Source organism: Coenobita brevimanus, chromosome 80, assembly GCF_032717465.1.
Source record: "Coenobita brevimanus isolate Jiangsu-jjx chromosome 80, ASM3271746v2, whole genome shotgun sequence".
Lineage (NCBI taxonomy): Eukaryota > Metazoa > Arthropoda > Malacostraca > Decapoda > Coenobitidae > Coenobita > Coenobita brevimanus.
This window is the reverse complement of record NC_137033.1, coordinates 29,649,147-29,658,629: the sequence shown is the minus strand read 5'-3', so window position 1 is coordinate 29,658,629 and position 9,483 is coordinate 29,649,147. Positions and strand designations below refer to the sequence as shown.

The window sequence follows — 9,483 nt, the reverse complement described above, 5'->3', positions numbered from 1 at the left end:
AACGGAAGTGCAGCCGATCGATGAATATGTTAGATTCTCACGATGGAAGTGGCTAGGACATGTGTATAGGAGACAGGGAATAGTACGAGGTACACCAGGCTGGGTGGCACTTGGTAGGAGAGGTAGAGGAAGGCCAAAGGAGACGTGGGTGAGGACAATGAGACGGGAAGCTGGAGATGAGTGTTGGGGAGATCTTGAGGAGTTAGCACAAGATAGGATGTGGTGGTGTGAGTTCATTGAGGCCCTATGCATCCCCGAGGGTGCCACAGGAAATGATTGATTGATTGATTGATTCAAGATATTCAAAGGACATGATAACATGGCCGTCGATAGATACTTCACAGTTGATCACTCGAACTACACTAGAGGCAATGGGTATAAAATAATTGGCAAACAATTCCAGTCGCATGAAGCTAAGCATTTCTTCTTCAGTAGAGTTGTAAATATACGGAATAAACTGCCCTCCAACGTAACAGATTGTAATACAGTACAAACCTTTAAAGGTTCCCTGTTTAAGTATTTGGCATCTAACCCCCAGCTTAATATGTTAACCTGAATAAAGCACTTGTGTATGTATAATTTTCTGTTTTATTTTATTTAAGTTTTTTAGAGCATGGATCAATTTATTAACTGCAAATATAGTATATGCACAGACAAGGATATGCACAGATAGCCCTGAGTTAACGGACACTACTCATGCTATCGACCTGTGATGGGCTGTGGATCACTGAGGGTTCCTGTTAGTTATGTGGCCACCATCGGGATTTTTTTTAATGTACCAGGGGTCACTGCTTCAGGAGGTGACTTCTTTGCTTGTCCTGCATGGGCAAGTTCCTAGTCTCAGTGGAATGAATGGAGCTGGGGCCTGATTGACTGCTGCCTACCTTAATAGCGCCAGGCAAGGCTGCCACACCACCCCTGAATATCCACACTGTGCACTGTGCAATGTCCACACTGTGTCCACAAACGTCCCGTCAACTCAACATACCCATACAGCGACATGCATTAGTTATTTATTTATTCGATTACTCATTGTACTTTACTACTTTCTCTTTCAGGTTATTCATACTGGTAGCTTATAGATAATGTATTATAGAATGCAGTTTTCCTTTTCAGTCTTTCCTATGAAATTTCCATGTCAGTTTTTCCATGCTGCATGGTGGTTTTTCTCACTTTTTCTTGCCAGTTTTGGCTGGAGGGTTTGGAGGCGGAGGGAGCCTTCTTGCTTTGCTATCCTTATCCTTCAGCATGTAGAGTTAGATCTTGTAGTCATAGTCTACTCTGTACCAAACAGCCTCGAAAGGACCATAAGGTCTGATGCTGTTTGCTTTCCTTTGTACTCCTTTGTACCACTCCACTCCATCCCTTCATCTAGTCCTGGGCCTCTCCCTTCCTCTCCCACCCCCCACCTAACTCACATACTCCCTCCTCGTTAGTGTCTCTCTCTCCATCCTCTCTACATAGGCAAACCACCTCAGTGTATTTCTCCTAACGTTTTCTATCACATCCAATCCACACCGCAACTTGCCTTCACTTCCTCATTTGTCAGTCTGTCTCTCCATGCAACTCTACATGCTCCTCTCAAATAACTCATTTCCACTGCTTTCACTCTTCACCTGTGTCCTTCCAATAAAGTCCAAGCTTCGCTTCATACGTTAAAGTTGGTATCACAATACAATCACGCAGCGAATTTTTTTTACTTCCACGCTCACTTCCCTATCTCTTATCACTGCTTTCAAAGAACCAGCAACCTTTCTTCCCTGTTGTACCTTTTCAAGCACTTCATCCTCCAAACTTCCATCCTCGCCCGTCACACTACCCAAGTACTTAAATGCCGTCACAGTTTACATTTCCTCATCATCCAGCCGCACTGTGCATTCACTGACTTCATTTCTCTCGAAAACCATAACTTTACTCCTCCCGACGTTCACCTTTAGATTCCGTTTGCCACAAACTCTCCTAAACTCATTCACCATGCCTTGCAGTTCCCTATCTTCTTCACGTAACAATAGAGTATCATCTGCAAGCAACAAAACAGAAAGTTTCCAGACGCTGCCCTCTCTCACTGGGGCCGCTCCAACATCCACTGCCCTACCTTGTACTTCTTTTATGACTCCATCCATATATAGACTAAACAATCCCTGCTTCAGTCCAACATTCAGACAGGAAAAATTTACTCAGTTTACCATCCACAAGCACTGTAGCCTTAACACTCTCATACATACTCTTCATTGTATTCAACAGCTTCCCATTTACTCCATATATTCTTAATATTTTCTACATTCCTTGTCTATCCACCCTGTCATATGCTTTCTCCATATCCATGGAGGCCGCATACAACTTCTATCCCTTCTCTAGAAACTTTTCCATAAAAGACCTAAGGATAAATATCTGATCTACACAACCTCTTCCCTTCCTAAAACCTCCCAGTTCTTCTCCAGCTAATTCCTCTGTTATTTCCCTAACTCTGTCAGTACGTTTCATACCATAAACTTTCCCTGTTACACTAAGAAGGCAAATGCCCCTATGATTACCACACACTTCTCTTTCACCTTTTCCTTTGTACAGGGAAAAAATTATACCTGACTTTCAATTCTCCGGGACTCTATCTTCCTCCCAGGCCAATGCACATCGTCAATATCCATTTTTTTACTATCTCTCCCCCATGTATCAGCATTTCACCACACACTCATCAATTCTTGGGGCTTTTCTCGTTTTGACTTTCTTCATGCTTCCACTATTTCCATCCTACTGATCTCTTCCTTCCTTCTCACCTCCCTCCTTCTCATACACTCCATCAATTCCTGAGGATTTCCCCATTTTGACTTTCTTCATTGCTTCCACTACTTCCATCCTACTGATCTCTTCCTTCCATCTCACCTCCCTCCTTCTCCCAACCATTCCCCTGCCACTTATACTCGCATAACTTTCATTCTCTGTTTAACAATGCCTTTAAGTGTCCTCTCCCTCAGCCCACATTTTCATCTTTCTCCACTCAATCAGCCATTTTTATCGATCACAACACTACTACCTTCTTTATCTCTCTCTTTAACTCACGTTTTCTCCTTCCAGAACATTTTCTTACATTCCCTCCACTTTACACTCAAATTCCATCCAAAGTCCTCATCCACTATCTTCTTACTCTTTCTTATTAATTTTTTCACCTCTCTCTCCCTCTCTACATAAGAACTCTCTCTTCCCTCACTCAACTTCCTCTATGCCTCTGCTACCCATCCAGCCATTATTCTTTCTTCTTTTGCACCAAAGCTTGTCTCACCTCTTTATTCCACCATGCTGTTCCTTGCACCCTCTTTCGTCTTCTCTTCACCCCACACACCATTTCACATGCTGCACAGATTTCTTCTGTGAATATCTTGCACACACCTTCCACCTCCCTCATTTGCCCCAAACCATACGGGTATTTACCCAATCGCTCCTCCATTTCTCTATTATATTCTGCCTTTTTCCATCTTCATGCAACCTTTCTACCCTCCATGTATGGAGTACTTCCTTCTGTACTTCTCTCCCTCTGTCCATCCATTGCAATTGTACCTTGACTTTCACCATCACCAAGTGGTGGTCCGACAGTCCACTTCCTCAACCTCTGTATGCTCTTGCATCCATTATGTACCTTCTCATTCTCTAATCAACACACACATTATCAGTCATTGTCTTTCATTCATTCAGGTCATCACCCACCCTTCTTATCACTCGCCACGTACGAGTATATCTGTTGATCATTCTGTGCCTAAAGAGGGTATTGGTTATCACCATCCCCGGTCCCGGACGCGAAATTTTTTTTCCTGCCCAGTTCCGTCACTTTGCACATATGGCAACGTTGCCCTGTGTTTAGTTTGGCACCGCCGCGCAGCAGTGAACCATATCGGATGCCAGGTTTAGTATTCATCACAATTATTTACCTTTTTTATGCTTGACTATAAATATAATACCTGACTATCTATATTTTACATGGATTGAAAGAATAATAGAGACATAGAGGTCATATAGTTTTCGCTGCCTTAGCTTAAATAAATATAAAAAGGGGCCATACCACTGTCTTTACTTCGTCACTCGTCTGCTGAGAGAGAGAGAGAGAGAAGATACTCTCTACACTTTGCTAAAATTAGTTATATGTTGATTTAATGAAAATGCGGTACGTCTTAGGGGTGGTACATGACTGCTTGTTGAGAACACTTATCAGTAACATATGTTGTAGGCCTATACTACTTTCCCTGTCATTTCTTGTCATTGCTCCCAGACGTACGATTCAATCAGCTGTGTTTACAATCGGCAATGGCGCATCACTGGATCTGCTGGTCATGAATCAACTTCAAGGTAAGCTATGGTGTAATGGGGTTGTTAATAACAGTAACTTGGTTAGTTTTTAGAGTGAGCATCATGCGTAGGCCTGCCTATTATATATAACCAGAGAGTGGACGCTAACAGAAGAATAAAAGGGATACAGCATGGCCATGAGAGTCGGGTCAGGTGAGTGCAACAATGGGTTCTGGGAGGCCACATATGGTATGGAGAAGTGGGAAAATATATAGAGAGACTGTTTTCCCCTATATGGAAAAGGCATTGTAGCAAGAGCAAAAATGGTGTATCTTGACAAAGCATGGAGGAACTTATATATATATATATATATATATATATATATATATATATATATATATTAAATAACAGAACGGAGGAAGGAAAAACAAATGGAGAAAAAAAATAATCCATACACCAGATTACTGGTGTCCTCTGTTCATAAAATATCTGTGACAGTTAGACTTGAACAGTTGTAGGTTGAAATTTGGAGGAAAACAACTCTGGGGAAGCAAGTTCCAGAGAGATGCAGTTCAGGGAATGAAAGAATTCTGATAGGCAGAAGTTCTGCAATATGGTTGAGTGACATTCCAGTCATGAGCGCTACCAGATGCCCGTGTAGCACGAGACAAGGCATGGAGAGGTGGCACCATGGACGCAACTTCGTCTGAGCATTTGCCAAAAAAATATCTGTAAAATAATGCAAGGGAGGCAACATTCCTTCTTACTTGCAGGGGAGGTAGTTTATATGTAATGGCAGGGTTGTTAATGATTCTAACAGCTTTATTCTGAATTTTGTCTAGTTGTCTTAATGCAACCTCTCCACAACCATTCCACAAGGGTGAGCAATATTCAAGCTGAGAGCGCACATGACTCTTATAAATTATAGCTAACTGCTCATCGGCAAAGAAGTTACGGACTCTGTACAATAATCCAAGTTTCTTTGAGGCGGTTTTAGCAAGTGATCTGACATGAGAGGTCCAGCTGAGAGCACTGTTAAGTGAGACACCAAGAATTTCAATACTTTTGGAGATGGGAATACTAGTAGCACTGAAGGTAATGTACGAATCTGGCAATATCTGTTTATTAGTAAACTGTATATATTTAGTTTTCATTCATTCATTCATTCATTGCCAGACGCCATGTATCCCAAACGGGGTGGCCAACGGCTTAGAGTTAATTGTTTTACAGGGAGGGGCACTAATCCTCCACCAACCCCACTTGACACGTAGGGATGCCAACAGCATCTGGTGTTCCCAGGTGGTCACCCATCCAAGTACTAACCAGACCCAACGTTGATTAACTTCGCTGATCGGACGGGAAGCGGTGTACTCAACGTGGTATGGCCGTTACTAGCATTAAAAGAGACAAGGTTGTTTTGTCCCCATTCACTGATTGTAGATAGATCTTGATTTATGGAGATGGCTGTATTGAGTTGAGAGGTAGAGATATTAGACTTTGTAAATGGATGTCTGAGTGTGAATGAACTATGTAGTGTTGAGTCATCTGCATATGAGTGAATGGGATTGTGAGTGACAGATAAGAGATCATTAATATGAACCAGAAATAGGGTTGGCGCCAGAACTGATCCTTGCGGCACACCGGCGTTGATTGAGTGGAAATTCGAATATACATCATCTACTTTTACTCTTTATTTTCCTGTCACTAAGATAAGAAGAAATCAAAGGAACAAAAGACGTTAGTCCATAGGAAGGGAGTTTGGACAGCAGGGAACGGTGCCATACTCTGTCGAAAGCTTTAGAGATATCAAGAGCTACTGCATGAGTTTCTCCAAAAAGATCAATTGATTGATGGATGGTATGAGTTAAGAGATTGAGTATGTCAATGGTGGATCTTTCGTGGCGAAAACCGTATTGTCTATCATTAATTAAGTTGTTGGATTCAAGATGTTTAACAATATGTTTATTAATTAAAGTTTCAAATACCTTACCAAGAGAAAATGTGATAGCTATTGGTCTGTAATTGGAGGGGTCAGACTAACTTCCTTTCTTCAGAACTGGGTGGATATTGGCTTCTTTCCATGAATTTGGGAATAAAGAAGTACGTATGCATAGTCTGAATAATTTAGCAAGGACAGAGGCAAGTTCAGGGGAACACTTTTTCAAAACAATTGGCGGAATTCCATCTGGACCTTGAGCTTTGTTGGTAGGTAAATTGTCTAGGATGGATTTTACAAATCTTGTGTGTATTTTAAGTGGGGCAATTTCGGGAGAATCAAGTTCCAGTACTGAGACATTCTGGCTGGTATCATCTATGGTAGAGTTTCTTGCAAAGGTACTAGCAAAGATATCTGCTTTCCCACGTGGGTCATTTGTAATATTGCCATCTGAAGATTTTAGTGGGGGAATGGAAGATGACTTGTTAAAGTTATTATTGAAAGAATTAAGAGTTGACCAGAATATTCGATTGTCATTAGGGTTGTTAAGTAGTTTTGATGCTTGCTTTTGAAGAAAGTTTGATTTAGATAGATTTAATACAGCTTTTGCATGATTTCTAGCAATTTTAAATTGGGAGAGTGATTCAGGTGTTTTTGATTTTAAGTAAGAGTTATATGCTAATGACTTTTGGGCTGTTGCTCTGGCACAATTGCCATCACACCATTTTGGAGAGTTTGATCTTTTAGTGAATTGTTGACTTGGTATGAATAAATCCATACCAGCTAGTATTAAGTCACAAATGTGGGACTGGGTAGAATTGGGATCACTAGAGAAGAAAGACTGCCATGGAACATCAGCAAGATAATTTCTAAATCCATCCCAGTCTGCCCTGTCAAAGTGCCATCGGGTCACCCTGACAGGTTCGGAATGGGGAGGTGTAGGAGGGTTAACTAATGAGGCTTTGATGAGATTGTGGTCAGAGGATCCAAGTGGTGACAGTACCTCTATTCTGTATTGATCTGGATTATTTGTCAAGAATAAATCCAAGAGATGGGCATTATGGTCAGGATTATCAGGTATTCTGGTTGGTTGCTTTACCAACTGGGTGAGATTAAACGATTCCATAAACAGCTCGCATTCTAGACCAGCGTCGTCAGTCCGGGCAGAATGCAATAACCATCCAACATTGTGTATGTTAAAATCACCCAAAATGGTAATTTCATTGCCAAGGGCAAGGTCAAGGTTACTCAACTGAGTGGATATGGAATCAAATACACTGGGTTCCGAAGAAGCATTGGGGGAACGATAAACTACACACATATATTTGGTAATGTTTTGGCAATTTAATTTATATAATGAGTAATCAAAACTGGATGAAGCGAAGTTTAAAATAGTATCAACTGCATATTGGGATTTGATATAACAACAGGTGCCGCCCTTGTTTCGAAAGTTTGTAAGGAGATGGTAACCGGGAAAACAAAATGGAGATATATCGGTAGAGGGTGAGATTTGTGGTTCTGTGAGGAAAAGGGCCAAAGGGGATATGGACTGAAGGAAAAAATGAACTGAGTTTAAATTTGTGGTAAGGCCGCGGATGTTGATATATATATATATATATATATATATTTTTTTTTTTCATTATTTTAGACAGTTCTAAGTAACTTTCCTTTACCGTGTGGCATATTTACGGGAAATAATTTCAATTTTACTCATTAAAAGAACCAGCCCAACCTTACCTAACCTATCCTTGAGGAGTAAAATAAAAACTAGGGGGCACTCAGTAGAGCTCATATTCTCCGCCATGCCACATATTATCCAGAATCTGTATCCAGTTTCGGATCATCTCCAAAATTAAGTATGTTCGTCCTTGCCTTAGGGGCAAAATATCTATAAAATTTTGTGAAAATAGGTCAAGCCGTTTCCTCCGGATCGCATAGGATAAACTTGCAGGGGCGATTGCTTGCCTATGGTAGATGGGTCAGTTGCACAGACTGTCTGAGATTATTCACGAACAACAAAGTAGACCCTTAATATGACAACAATAATTGCTTATTTTCCAATCATTATTTTACATTCAGTCCCTCACTGAAGATCAGCAAATGTGTTCCCAGCCCAATGCTATTACCAAATAGAATATATTGAGTTTATTTTTTTAATTCCTTGTTTCTCTTGATTTACTTATTTTGCACACAATGGTCTATAATGTCTCATGTCTGACCCAATGCCTGTCATCAGCACATGGGAAATAGCATATGGTGCCTGGTGCTGTGTAATATTTAATAAAGATTATACCGTAACAAATAAAGCTTTGCATTTCATCAAATACAAAAACCCTTCAAGCATACTTAACATGAAATAAAGGACATGAGAACATGAAAATAATCTGAAATGTAACCTGACATATGATTTTACTAATATACCTAAGAAAAACAAGAAAATAATCTGAAATCTAACCTGACAAATGATTTTACTAATATACCTAAGAAAAACAAGAAAATAATCTGAAATCTAACCTGACATATATACCGTACCTAAGAAAATGTCCAATGAAACATTGATATTCAGGCATCATTGATACCAATATTTCCCAGCTTGCAGCAGAAATTACCAAGGTTAACCCTTAAGAATGATTATGAAAAGCGTTTTAGGTGATAAAATATTATGGGTCATTAACCTCTCTTTCTCTCTCTCTCTCTCTCTCTCTCTCTCTCTCTCTCTCTCTCTCTCTCTCTCCTGTAAACACAGCTGATTGAATCGTACGTCTGGGAGCAATGACAAGAAATGACAGGTAAAGTAGTATAGGCCTACAACATATGTTACTGATAAGTGTTCTCAACGAACAGTCATGTACCACCCCTAAGACGTACCGCATTTTCATTAAATCAACATATAACTAATTTTAGCAAAGTGTAGAGAGTATCTTCCTTGCATACTCACTTTTTATTGATGACCCTGCATGTTATTATTTTATACTGTTTCAATCTCTCTCTCTCTCAGCAGACGAGTGACGAAGTAAAGACAGTGGTATGGCCCCTTTTTATATTTATTTAAGCTAAGGCAGCGAAAACTATATGACCTCTATGTCTCTATTATTCTTTCAATCCATGTAAAATATAGATAGTCAGGTATTGTATTTATAGTTAAGCATAAAAAAGGTTAATAATTGTGATGAATACTAAACCTGGCATCCGATATGGCTCACTTCTGCGCGGCGGTGCCAAACTAAACACAGGGCAACGTTGCCATATGTGCAAAGTGACGGAACTGGGCA

The 9,483-nt window shown here is 40.3% G+C and overlaps 1 non-coding gene across 1 annotated transcript; it reads right to left on the bottom strand.

The window, feature by feature from the left end:
* Nucleotides 1–5,549: 5,549 nt before the first annotated feature.
* Nucleotides 5,550–5,668, bottom strand: LOC145409449 (5S ribosomal RNA). Its single transcript, XR_013899104.1, has one exon. It is a non-coding gene; the product is annotated as a 5S ribosomal RNA (ribosomal RNA).
* Between the last annotated feature and the right edge of the window lie 3,815 nt (nucleotides 5,669–9,483).